Raw genomic sequence first — 15,047 nt, 5'->3', positions numbered from 1 at the left:
TTCATGACAAGTTGACTGACTTCGAAGCTCATTTGTATCACGACCCGAGCCTACACCTAGGACGTGATACGGCGTACAAGACTCTGAAAGGCCTCATATCATTTCATAACATAAAACATAAGAAAATGGTACGGAATTTAAAATCTTTTAATCCATACAATCGAAAACTTTATTTAAAACAGCGGAGTCTAACTTTGTCTCACATGGCCATCTAATACAACTTTAAAATCAAAGATAGGGTCACAGCCCTTCAACATAGTCCGAAACGTAAAATGACATAAAAAGAACCTAGAAATAACAACTATCGTCCTCGAACCATGAGGACTCACAAACTAGCTTTGGAGAGAATCAATCCAAGCTTTGAACACTAGAAGTCACTTTAAGATCCAGAACCTACACTTTGTAGAAAATAGAAGAAATATGGATTAACACACAAAAAATGTACTAAGTATGATAGCCATGCAAAAATCATGCTAAAAAGGACATTTTCGATGAAAACCATGCTTTATGCCAATTTTGAGAAACATCATGAACTTTAGTATAAAATGCATAAGATACAATCATATTCAACATGTAAGCCATCACAACACATTAGAACCATCATCTTAAGTAACCCTACGCTATACTTGTGCAATGTAGGAATGGTATCCCATACTACCATTCTTACTAAGTACCACTTTGAGGAAACCATAGATGTACTTACCATTCTTCATTCTCATCTTTAGTCAATAACCACAGTTAAGGAACATTCACATTTAATAAGTCATGACAAGGAAAGTAACTCATAATAACATTTCCAAGTTAAGCATACTTCTTCACATTAAGCCTTTAAGTCAACATTCTCATTAGTATCATTATGAGCACGTTCATTTCATTAGATATTAAGACATTAGAGAAACACACCATAGCCCTCTCAAAGCCTACTCGTGCAATGCATGAATGGCATCCCATACTACCACCCACACTTCATAGAACCTCTTGAGTAACCATAGCACATAACTCACATGATGGGAATAAGCCCTAACCAACATAGACCATGTGATCTTAACATGGAATCTGGTGTAATGTCCCACACCAAAAAAGTTGGTCTACTTGCCTAAGATAGAACTGGTAACATTTTAGCTTAGGTGGATCCACTAGCTAATAACCTATGAGGGCACATATTCATGGGATAAGGAAGATGTTTATTGAAATCCGGCCTAACATGGGGAAAGCTTCCATCTTACCATATCCACTCGGTGCTAAGCTAACATTCCCATAAAGTAGTTCATTACTTTAACATTAGTACATATGAAAGGGTGCCATAAGCCTACCGATTCAAGGTACATTATTTAACACATGAAAGGGTTCCATAAGCCTACCAATTCAAGGTACATTATTAGGATAGCTCATTGAATTCTCATGAAAGGGTGCCATAAGCCTACTGATTCAAGGTTCATCATTTTCATTCATGGAAGAGTGTCATTAGCCTACCGATCCAAGGTACATCATTATAGTAGTTCATAGACTCATCATGCAAGGGCTACCACCATTAGGTCTACCGATTCAAGACAAAGCCTAGAATAATTCATTAATCATTTATGAAAGGGCTACCACGATTAGGTCTACCGATTCAATGTTCATTAAGTCAAGATACATTAGTTACACAAAAAGTGGATGCCCTAAGCCTACCAATTCAAGATGTATCATTACAATTGAAGAAACCCTTCACATTATATCATCATCATTCACAAGTGTATAATTGAGAATAACCTTTCAATAATAACACAATTGCATTGTAGTCATGATCACATTACTTTCGTTGAAATACACAAAGCATATACATAGCATCATGATTATACATCAATCTTCATACTTTGCCCTTCAAGGCCATGAATCACAATTCACCAACATGATGTTTGCGTAATCAAGACACAACTTCCGATGCAAGTTTCTATGATCGTACAATAGTTTAGTAACTCAACCAAAGGTTGGGATCATTCCCAAGAAAGTGGTTTTGAGAATTAATAGAAAAATAAAATTTACTTCTAACTAGTCGTAGCTAAAAACATTAACGATTAAAAACATTGTAAATTAAAGGGGGACACAAAACTGTCAATTAACAATGGGGTTTTGTCACTAGTAAGTAAAAAACAACATAATAAACAAGAATTTCTAAGTAATGAGAGGGGATCCTTCAGATGTGACGGAAATACGGGTTAAGCTAGATTATTGGGTACATGCTTTCGATTGAAGATTCACAGAATAATTGTGACTAGGCTAAACTTTAAGGGGGATAAGCTCTCTCTCGAGAAACTTACCCCGTTTCAAGTGTGTTCCTCTCGGACACCCTCTTGCGGCATGAAGACCAACCTACGCCTTAACCCACTCACTCTCTCGAGCTGAATGTGTGGACATGGGACTACGGTTCACTCTCTCGAGTTGAACCTCATGTCGACCCACTCGCACCAGCCATCAATTTTAGTAGTTTTAGTTTTACGACCTCTCTCTCGAGCAAGCTGAAAACACATAAATAAATTTGTATTTGCAACTACAAATTCATTAAATTCATCCACAACTACTAAACGAAATCACAATTAAACTACGATTAAACTATCAGCAAGCAAGAGCCAACAATTATCTTAACCCATATTCGCTAAATCACACCCCAAGAATTGGGTTTTTTAGCCACACATGTAGAAGAGATAGAAATTTATACCAAATTGAGATTGCATTCAACTGGGTAAGAAGATTTAAGTCTTGATACTAGCCAAAATTGAAGAATCCAAGAGACCCAAATCCAAATCTTGAAGATGAAACCCTTTGGATCTTCAAGTCTTCAAAACCCTCTCAAACTTAGAGCAAAAATATCAAGAAGTACTATTCAATATGAAAATTATAACAATTATTTGACACTTAAAACTAAAACGCTAACTAGTATTTATAGTTTTCACGGATTTGTGCTACAGCGGATCATTCGGCGTCGTTAGTCACAATCGCCGATCAACTCGGTGATTCGCCCTTTGGTGTAGTTCATTGCCGTCTTGCACCAGCCTTCAACATCGTCGTGCTCTGGGTCATTGGGCGACATGGTACTGCTTCACAGAACTTCTCAGCGATGCGCCGACTGCTCCCTTTTTCCGCCGACTTGATCCTCTCCTTCAGGGCTCAGCCCACTGGAATAAAAGGTGAAGTAAGACCCTTTGGCGACTCACCAAGTGGACTCGGCGATCCTCATGCCTTCATTTCTTTGTTCTTTTCAGCCTTTTTACGACGTAGTGTACATGCTTTCCTACAAACTTCAAATACCTAAAACTTAAGAGTTTTAATCAGATTTTGAGATAAAATAAGCATTTGAGGACACGATTTCCATTAAAATATGGTCATAGATGAGTCCAATTTGTGGACTCATCACAACACACCTAGAATTACTACAATTTAGGCATGAATAATGATAGAATTCAATAAACTAAATCAATATAGACATATTCTATTCACATGCTTCCATAATCAATCAACCCACATCATGAAGTCATAATTCAGTAATATAGGGAATTCATGGGTTCTTCGGGTATTTTCATCATAAATCAACAACTAAACATCAATTCAATCATAATCCATCATAAATAAACCATTGAAAATGTTTTGAAAGAGAACCTATGACTTAGATTGAAACCCTAGGTTTTGGGGAAATTTGGAAGCTTTGAAATCAAGTTTTGAAAGGACTCTATGGGTGAAAGCTACCCATAGATGAAAAGCCATCATACCTTAATGGAGTTTTCCCCTATATTTGAGAAGAAAGACCTTGGTTTTTCAAGCCCTAGCCTCCACTTCTTCTTCTTCTTCTTTGGGAACTTCTAGAGAGAGAAATATTGGAGAAGATGAACTTTTGGTTTTGATTTGGGTTTTTGGGAATAATGAAGTAAATGGGGTGTTTAATGACTTAAAATCATTTATATATGTGAAATAACACAATATAAATCGACCTCATAAAATAACTAATTAAAAAGGAATTTACAAAAACGACCCGCCTAAGGCAGCCCAATTTGAGGCACCACGAGAGGACCTCACGAGCCGTGGTCCTGCCCGTGGTCCTTGGGCAGTGGCTAAGGCTTGGGGTCTTGGCCTCTAAAATTTTAAGGCATGACCATGATACCTCCCACGATTCGTGGTCAAGACGACTGGTCGTGGTGAAGGTCGTGGTCCCTAGGCAGTAGCTAGGCTTCAAAGCATTGCCTTCCACAAGCCTAAGGGGTCTTCACGAGCCCCTTCACAAACCGTGGTCAAGACCACTGGTCGTGAAGGTGGTCGTGGTCTTTGGGCAGTGCTTTGCCAAGGTTGGGGCAAGCCTTGGCCTTTGGCTTAGGCTTTGCCCCTTTTGCCTTGGCCCTTGCCCTTTCAACCCCCAATCAAACCTTAGATGGTCTTCTAACTCTGGGGTCTAATTAATACCTTGACGTTAACTCTCACGTTTAGGCTCTAGTTTAACCTACTAATTTCTGAGGCGTTACAATTTAACTCGTCGGTCATCCCAAACTGTGGCGCCAATCATGGTGAACTTTGCTGCTAAACATGCCACTTCTACCAACCGAAATTTCAATCGAGGTACCAATAACTCACGCTCCAATCAAATTAATTTCCCTCCTTCCAATCGGAATGGAAATGGAGGTTAATTAGGAGGCCATTTTGGTGGTCAAAATAATCGACCCAGGGTCACTTGTCAACTGTGCGACAAACCTGGCCATCACGTGAAGCAATGTAGGAAATTACTCTCCATTTTATATGTTGTCACAAGTACTAGACCCAATGGTTCTTCAAGCAACTTCAACCGATCCAACGATCAGCAGCCCAAAGCTAACTTTGCTGCACAATCCACCAATGCAGATCCAAATTGGCTTGTCGATTCTAGTGCCTCTCACCATGTTACCCAAGACTTACAAAACCTTTCTCTTCATTCGGAATATGATGGCAATGAAGATGTCATGCTTGGTGATGGTAAATCTCACAAGATTACCCATACAGGATCTACTCTTTAACCCTTTTCCTCTACCCCTCTCAATTTAAGCAATGTTTTATGTGTGCCTCATATGAAAAAGAATTTTATCTCTGTTTATAAATTATGTAGCGATAATCATGTTTCGGTTGACTTCTCACCTTACTCGTTTGTTGTGAAGGATTATTATACGAGGGCACCACTAGTAGCTGGGAAGCCTAAGGGCGGTGTGTATCCATGGCCTTCCAAGTCCACTCTCCAAGCTATATCTAATGCTCAAGTCAACACCACTTCCACCACCACCGCTCCCAACTTGCATCGACATCTCGGCCATGCCTCCACTCCCACTCTTCGTCATATTTTGAAGCTTTTGAATATTTCTTCGTCTTTAGAGAAGAACAATAGTGTCCATTGAATGAATAATAGATCCAGATTCTAAAAATAATAATGCTTTGGAATAAGCATGAGTAATCAAATGAAATAAATTTCTTTTGCAATTCTTGTAAATGCACTAAAATGCACAGGACTCCCTTTTATAACTCATCAATACAAAGTTTTGCTTCTTTAGAATATATTTATTCAGATGTTTGGGGTGCTGCACCGGAAGTATCTATTGATGGTTTTCAATATTATTTAATATTTATGAATCACTATATGAAATATATGTGGCTATTTCCCCTAAAGAGAAAATCCGATGTTTCAATTGTGTTTCCAAAATTCAAACGAATTGTGGAGAAATTATTTCAAAATCCCATCATATGTTTTTATTCTGACAATGGCGGGGAGTTCCTTCATCTCTGTCCATTCTTTGAAGAACATAGGATATCCCATTTTCTCACTCCTCCCTACACCCCTGAACACAATGCCATTGCCGAGTGTCATCATCGCCATGTTGTGGAGACAGGTATCACATTATTACACAATGCCAATCTTCCTCTAAAGTTCTGGTCTTATGCCTTTATGGTTGTTGCCTACTTAATCAATAGGTTGCCCACCCGAACTATAGATGGAGATTCACCTTATTTCAGATTATATGGTACTCTAGCAAACTACAACAAACTTCGTGTCTTTGGTTGTTTATGTTATCTATTGTTGCATCCTTACAATCAGAATAAATTACATCCTCGCTCTACTCCTTGCATATTCCTAGGCGATTCACAAAATTAGAGTGCTTTTAAGTGTTATGATCCTGTAAATTCTCGCCTTTATTTATCTCGTCATGTTGATTTTGTGGAACACTCTTTCCCTTATATGTCTCTTGAACCAACAGAAAGCAGACCCCAAAATGACATTGTTGACTCTTGGGTTCCCAACCACTTTGTTATTCCTCTTATTTGTGACCAACCTTCATCTATCACCTCTCCTATGGCCTCTACTACACTGCCTCTTGGTCCCACATCTTCCAGCGGAGCACCTGACAATGCTTCTTTATCAAACGGAACTGGGGATTTATCCAGTCAACACTCAGGTATGTCTCTTTCTCATTTATCATCTTCTGTTAGTTCTACCTCTTCTGAACCCTCCTTACTTGATAACATTAATGAGTCAGATCAAAATTCAACCATTTAACCCTCTCATCCCATGACTACTCGGTCAAAGAATAACATTCATAAACCCGTTCAAAAGTTGTGTCTAAGTACTATTGTTCATGATTCTGCCAATCTGACTGTATCACATGTCTCACCATTAACCAAACCATCCCAATTATCTCCAACAACCAAAACCTCCACTAAGCCAAAACAACCTTCTTCCCTACCCAAGCCAATAGAACCTCGGACTGTTCGTCAAGCTTTAAAAAATCCAAATTGGTGTGCTGCTATGAATGCAGAGATTTCAGCATTGCAAAGTCAAGGCACTTGGTCTCTTGTGCCATATGTCCCTCATTCCAGGTATTTCGTGTTAAATATAATTCAGATGGTAGCATTGGACGTTATAAAGCTCGGTTGGTTGCTAATGGTTATCTTTAACGACCTGGTGTGGATTATTTTGAGACCTACTCACCTGTTGCTAAACATACTACAGTGAGAATTGTTCTTTCTCTCACGGTCTCTAAAGATTGGTCGTTTAGGCAATTAGATGTCAATAATGCATTTCTACATGGGCATTTATCAGAAGAAGTTTACATGTCTCAGCCACCTGGATTTGTCAATGAGAAGTTTCCTAATCATATTTGTCAACTACACAAGGCTATCTATGGCTTGAAGCAGGATCCACGCGTCTGGTATGATGAACTAAAAGCCCATCTTCTGTCTCTTGGTTTTCATCACTCTCAGTGTGATCATTGTCTTTTCATCTATGCAAAATCTGGTGTTATTATCTATCTAGTTGTTTATGTTAACGATCTCATAATTACTGGCAATCAGTCTCACTATGTTGAAGAATTTATCAAACAGTTTGGTACTCAATTCTCCATAAAAGATCTTGGTGATCTGAATTTCTTTTTGGGAGTTGAAGTCATTAGTTCACCTCTTGGTCTATTTCTTAACCAACAGAAATATATATGTGATATACTTGACAGAACCAACATGGCAAATGCAAAACTAGTGACGACACCTATCGCTTGTGGTTCATGTCCAGGTTCCTAAGATGGTTCTCCTCTTGAAAATCCAACGCATTACAGGAATGTAGTTGGAAGCTGGCAGTATTTGATGTTTACTCGTCCAGATGTTGCTTTTATAGTCAACAAGTTGTCTCAGTTTACAAGTTGTCCCACGACAACCCATTGGACCATGGAAAAACGTGTCTTGCGCTATCTAGATGGGACATCAGACCGTGGTCTATTTCTTCGGAAAGAATCTCATATTTTACTTCATGCCTACTCTGACTCTGATTGGGCTGGTGATCGTGATGATCGCTCGTCTACTACAGCCTATGTTGTGTTTCTTGGCTGGAATCCAGTCTCATAGAGTTCTAAGAAACAACGATTTGTGGCTCGTTCTTCAATGGAAGCAGAATACAGGGCCATCGCCTCTACCGCTGCTGAACATTGTTGGGTGCGTAATCTTCTCAAGGAGTTGTCTGTTACTCCCGCTAAGACACTGGTCATCTACTGCGATAATCATGGTGCTACATACGTTTGTGCTAACCCTGTGTTCCACTCTCGCATGAAGCACATTGAACGCGATTATCATTTTGTCCGTAAATTAGTCCAGCAAGGTATTCTTTGGGTTTCTCATGTTTTCTCAAAGGACCAACCAGCTGATATGCTCACAAAACCTCTTCCAAGTGGATCTTTTGAGCTGTTACGTTCCAAGATTGGCATCTCTGATCGACCTACCATCTTGCGCGGGCATATTAGAGATATATCTTAGATCTTGCGCGGGCATATTAGAGATATATCTTAGAGTGATTGTATATTATTTATATTCCTTATTTACAGATTTAGTTTCCATAGTTTTAACTTATTCATAACAGTAAAGATCCTCACTTATATCTTAGATTGATTGTATTGATTTCCTTCCTGATCCTTATGGATCCACCCTCTTGTATAAATACCCTATTCATTATTAATAAATCAACTTTTACCTCTTCAGTAAACTACTTTAATCCTCATTACTAACTAACTAATTAACACCAAACTAACCACCTTACAGTTGGACCCCATTACCATCTAATTGGTAACACACAATTAATTCCATAAGGTATATGTTCAATTATGTTTATTAAATTAAATCTCCAAGTTACTTCCTTCAGTATAATTGCGTGTTTTACTTTTCAGATTAGTGGGTATCTTAATACGTTATAAAATATTGATCATGCGCAATCAAATAATGCTTTTGACGGTTCTACCGCTTTTAAATGATTTATACCTTTAACTAGTGAATTTGTCCGCGCTTCGCGCGGCTATAAAAGACGATAAGATATCAAACATACGATAATAAAATATTCATACAAAATATAAAATAAAAATAATTCATAAAGAGAACGTACGAAATAAATAAATAATGCTACAACATTCTTATGACCTTAATCATTAAAAAACAGACGAAAAAATATGAAATTAATACATAATTATTCTATTTCATTTCGACGTGACGATGTCCACCCCCACATACAAATAGTCTTCCTTTTGTTCTTCAAATCAGCCAAAAACATGAATATAATAAGTACCAGAAACATAACTTAAAAAGGCAATAATGTGATATTTTTACTATGTCTTGGGCTGCCTCAATTTATAACACTATAATATGAAATATCAAATATTGTCATGAATATGACTATTAATTATTTTAGGGATTATGAGGATAAAAAGTTATGGGAGTGATAAATATAAAGACCATTAAATTTTAAATTAAATAATATGAATCAATGGTTAATTGACATATTTATTTATTATATAATATACAAAATAAAGAGAAATCATAGAGAATATATGAAAAAATAAAATAATGTAATATTATTCCTATGATCTTATTCATTAGAAAATAAAAGAAAAAATACACTCCCACAAGACGATCACCATTCAATAGTTTTCATATTATACTTCAAATCAAATTAAAACATGAATATAATAAACATAAAAAACATAACAACTTAAAAAGTTAATGTAATCATTTTAACAAAGTTTTATAATATCTTCATTTTTAACTCTACAATATAAAGTACTAAATAATATTTTTAAATATGGAGGAATACATTCAACACTACATAAATTAGATAGACATAAATATATTATTTCTTTAATCATCCTTTCTAAGTGTACCATAACTGAATAAAACTCATAACAATAGATGAATAAATTATACAAAGAAAATAAAAACAAGAAGAATGGTCTTAATTTTCACAATTCTTTTAATTTTCTTAAAGAAAGTTCATCAAATACGAAAAATAATAGATAATTTAATTTAATTAGCTTCCAAATGAGTGACTATTCTACTAAAAACTAAATAATTAAAAATAAATAAAATAACATATTTACACAACCTTCTACCATACATATATACTGAGAGCAAACAAAAAGTTAAGTGGAATACAAATTTTCAAGCATAATATGAAACTGACAAAATTAAAAAGTCATAAACATAATTATGATTGCATCAAATTGAGAAAAAGTAAGAAAAATTGCAATTTCGAAAAGAAATAAGGGGGGAAAAGTAAAGATTTGGCCCCTGAATGTACTTTCATGTATAATTTTTGAGGAAATAAACACAAATTACTTTCTTTTCTTTTAGTTCTTACCTTGTTATCTTCAAAGTCTCCATATTGTCTCATGAACTACTCATACCAATCTATCTACTCAATAAACAATTAATTCTTTGATTTGTAGATGCAATAGATTAAACAGACGTTAAATAGTGAAATACTTGAAGACTGTTATACAATTGAAAGGGCATATTGCAGCTTAATGACCCATTATTTCAATTTCTGACCACTTTAATGACCCATTATAATTTCTAATGTAATAATTACAAATAATAATGAAATAAATAATTCTTTTTTTAAAGATTTGAAGAAAGAAAATAAGAAAAAAATTCAAAATTATGAGAAAATAAATAAATAGTAATAGAGACCAATGAGGCATGCCACATCAGCGGATTCATTTTCAGCTTTATTAATATATATAGATTTTTGTGCTTCATTTCAAAGATAACTCAATAACCGATATCTACTACTACACTACATTCTTTATGCTAATCCTATAATAACTCTCCACAAAATGGAGTAATTTCCCTAGATAGTCATCCATGTTTGGAAATTACCTAGTATTATCACTTATGTTTGTTTTAGGACTACAATATCACCCAACTTTATCTATTTTCCTCAAAATATACTTGACACAAAAAAACATTATCTCTCTCCTAATAGGATGCCATGTCACTTTTTTTAATTTATTAATAATATTTTTTTAAATTCTTTAAGTGTTTGTGCCCCTGCTTTTCGATATTATTTATACAATATTTAGACATTTTTTTGTTTATTTGTTTGTACTCCTCTGATTTGAAAAAATTATTTCGTTTGTTCTATTTTAACTTAATTAGTGTATAATTTTTCTGAAATTATGGAATCCGTTTTAGCTATATTTTGTTGTTTTAAATTAATATTTTTTTAGTTATGGCTTTATTATTTTGGATGTCGGTAATATCTTGTAGCTACTTTGAGTATGAAATCAACGATCGATGACGGAAAATATTTTTTTTAATTATGGACATCTTCACATTAAATTTGTGCAAACAAAAAAGTAACTAACAACTTAAAATATCTAAAATCATATTTAAATTTAATTAACTTCCTAAATTCTATCGATATCACATAAATTAAAATAATAAATATTGGGCTCGTGCTAGCATAGACACTTGTGTCTAGTTTTAAGCATACATGTAAGTTTTAGATTTTACTTATTTAAAGTAGAGAGTTCTAAATCAATATTTTATATATATTTTAATAATTTAAAAATCATAAATATAACAAAAATCTGTGTACCGAAGGTTAGCTCCGCTCTAGATTTCTTGTGAGAATCGACATGATTTTATCTTTACGATTAACAAGGAGATTTTTTGTGCGAAGAAAACCACACACATAATAAATATCACACGTATATTAATTAATTACTTTTATAACATATTATTTTTCAAGTTAATAATAAAAAACACTTAATTAAATATTATTTTCTACGAATTTCATATTTTAATTATCTATTATTTCTTTTATCTGTCTAAATTGTTATTTCCTTTGTATTAAAATAAACCTCGATTTATAATGGTGGTTAAATATTTGAAACAAATAGACAGGCAACAGGGCCACAAACACTACATACGAGCAGGGGCACAAACACTTCAATTCCAAATGTAGGCATTCCACAACTAAACTACTTAGTATTAGGAGCCTACAGACATTTACAGAATTAAAAAAAAATATAATTAATAAGTTTAAAAAAATGTGGCATGGCATTTCATTAGGAGAGATAATGTTTTTTGTGTCAAGTATATTTCACTACAAAAAAACTGCTAAATTATGGCGGTTTATTTATAGGGGTCTTAAGAAACCCCACTACACATTCAATTTGTGGCGTTTGTGTCAATCCCCACAAAATAATTCCTTTTGTGGCGGCTTAAGTGTGGAGGTTGTAAAAGACCCCTACTATACATTCAATTTGTGCCGTTTGTTTCAACCTCCAGAAAATTATTCTTGTTGTGGCGATTTTTTTGTGCAGGTTTTGTACTACAAAAGAATGAAACGATCTCGATAATTTATTTTGTGTATGACGGTGGTTTATAGCCACCACAACAAGCTTAAAACTGCGGTTTTTTATGCCGCCAAAATCCCTTCTATTATTAATACTATTATAGCGGTTCAAAAAACCGCCATAAAATGCTACAAGTTTATAATGACTTTTAAAATCTGTATTACGACAGTTTCAAACTGCCATAAAATTCACATTTTATAGAATTATAATTGTATAAAACAATATTTTGGTAGTTTCAACCTATGCAATATTTGATCATGCAATACAACTTACTAAAATAATTCCTTACACTAAAATAAATCATACACTATAAATTTCTAAACAATGACCTGAAGCAGGGTACGCAATTCCAATATCTAAAATATATATATCCCAAAATTACATTTAGATTCAAGTAAGAGTTTTAAACTATTCATCAACAATACAAAAAATAGTTTTGATCCTAATGATGTACTAACTGGCACTCGCTCTATCTTCAATATTGGTACCTCTATCATAGGATCTTCTTGCGTCCATAATTGGTAAAGAAACGCTTTATAAATCTTGTATCTGTCAAAGAAATTAAGAAATAAGTCGTATAATGATAATTAATATAAAGAAAATTCATTGAAGGAAGATTGTCATGTGTGCTCATTGAAATATGCATGTGTACAGAAGAATAACAAAAACATTTACTTCCAATTTCAATAAGTTTCAGCAAAACATTTGTTGCACATTTAAACACCACAACTTCAATTTACAACACAAAATGACGGGATGTTTCATCCCATTGAGCTTTTCATTCAGCACAATAAAAAATAACATTCATAATGAAAGATTCCAACTGATTGAGCTCTTCATTTCAGCACAAACTGGCTACATATTTTAGTTCCAGTCAAAGACAAAATTGTAAAATAATTGATGATTTCAGCACCTTGAGCAAACCAATTCAACATAAAATGACTATAGATTTATAGGTAGAGCTAATCGAATTACCTTATGCTTTCTCTAGCTCATCTATTCAACAAAAGAGGGAGCATCATAATACTTCAAATATATAATGAAGATAAAATAAGTACTTGTACTGTAGAGTCGGAAATAAGTGATTAAACACCTGTGGGATATTCCTTATGTTTATTCAATATAAGTTTTTTTTTCTTTTTTTTTAAAGTTGAAGTCGAATAAATTATGGTTATCGATTTACCGTGTTGCAGAAAACCTAAACTGAATGTAAAAATCAAACCATATGGAATGGTATAGTATTAATAGCTCAACTATTTGATGTCTCCCAAATCAGAGAACTTAGGAAGAATTTCTACATTGCACTATTTGTCAAAGAGTTTCTGCAATTTCTATTTTGCAGTGCAAGAGTGGCGCCTCAACTAGTTGCTCACGTATTTTTGGTGAGATAGAACAGCTTCCACCAGGCCAACGTTTTCAACAAACATGGAAATGAAACAACGCAGGACCATGGCGCTCCTTCAGAGTATCCATTTGATGTCTTGTCTCCACTTCTGAAACTTCAAGACGAGATCCAAGAAGACATTGCCACCATTGGAAACATAAAAAACAAGCCATAGTTCACCCAGCTATCAAGACCCTCAACCTTGCTCATTTTACCATGCATAGAAATCCAAAAGTTTGTGAAAGGACAGGAATCTTGTTGATCCTCAACATTTGAGTCACTAGTTGGATACTGAACATCTGAACTTGCAAGTGTTCGTCGTAAGTCTTGGCTGGACTGCCGAAGAGGCATCTCTAATGTAGACTTCTTGGAGTCTTTGCCAGCGAATGCTTTATATGCAGAATCATTGTGTATCGTCTCCATGACTAAACCAAAAAAGTTTGTCACGGGTACCTCTTCTAGTCGGCGAGGGTATAAATCTGTTCGATAATATAATATGCAGATGACATCAGTGTATTTGGATTATATGAACTGAAAAGATTGCCCAATGAGGCATTATCATACATGTTCACCCTCTTAAAAAATGCAAGAGTATAAAATGTGAATCGATCAATAACTGAGACGCCAACATCAGCATCCAAGTGATGCGAGTATGAATTTTCTCCTTTCATGCTACTCCCAATTGTCAATACACCAGGTGATTGAAGCTGAGAGAAAAGAGTAGCAGCTTGACAAGTGTCAACCATTATTAGCAGCTCCTTGAAGCTACACTTTTCTTTCATTTGTTTCACTGCATCAATTAAATCATGACTTTGAAGTTCTTATGAATCCTGAAACTTTAAAAACTCGTCTCCGCCATACCCTGTCATGTACAGAAGTATGTGGCTTCCTTCATCACTAAGAAGACGTTTTGATCTTGGGACAGCTGTTTCGTGACGTCCAGTCAGCACCATCAGAAAATTTTCAACTGTTACTTCATAACCTCGATAATCTACCTCAACGTTATCTCCATAAAGGTTTAGCCTATGATTTTCATTGTTGAAGACCTCTGCAGGATATTTATTTCGAGTGTACATTCTGGATCATGCTAAAAAACTTCCAGTGGAGTAGGTTGTGGGGATTGGGTACCCATGCACACTAACTTGTCAGCCACTAGTGGATTATACCATGAAGTACAAGCACTTGCAATTATATATTAATAAGATGTGAGTACAGCTGATTTGGTGTTGTAAGCATCTGTATAACATCTAAGAAGCCTCCTTCAATTTGTAATGACCTTAGGTGGTAAGATTTGGCATAAAGTCCTTGCAGTAGAGCATGCATTTTAACAATAGTTATGGATTCTTTTGGGATTGTTCCAGCAAGTCGGGAATTCAATCACTCAAAGTTAAATGTTTGTTCAGTCTATTTTGTTAGTTCAATCAGTCATATGTGAATAATTCTATTCCTTTCTTAGATTTTGTTATTTCTTTAACTCTAGACCACTCATAGTCATGTTTAAGTCTCCT

At 34.9% G+C, this 15,047-nt stretch overlaps 1 pseudogene; it reads right to left on the bottom strand.

The window, feature by feature from the left end:
- Positions 1-13,365: 13,365 nt before the first annotated feature.
- Positions 13,366-14,615, bottom strand: LOC102585961 (putative GPI-anchor transamidase; annotated as a pseudogene).
- Between the last annotated feature and the right edge of the window lie 432 nt (positions 14,616-15,047).

The sequence above is a fragment of the Solanum tuberosum genome, unplaced genomic scaffold (assembly GCF_000226075.1).
Source record: "Solanum tuberosum cultivar DM 1-3 516 R44 unplaced genomic scaffold, SolTub_3.0 scf00169, whole genome shotgun sequence".
NCBI classification, from domain to species: domain Eukaryota; kingdom Viridiplantae; phylum Streptophyta; class Magnoliopsida; order Solanales; family Solanaceae; genus Solanum; species Solanum tuberosum.
This window is presented reverse-complemented; position numbering and strand designations above follow the sequence as displayed.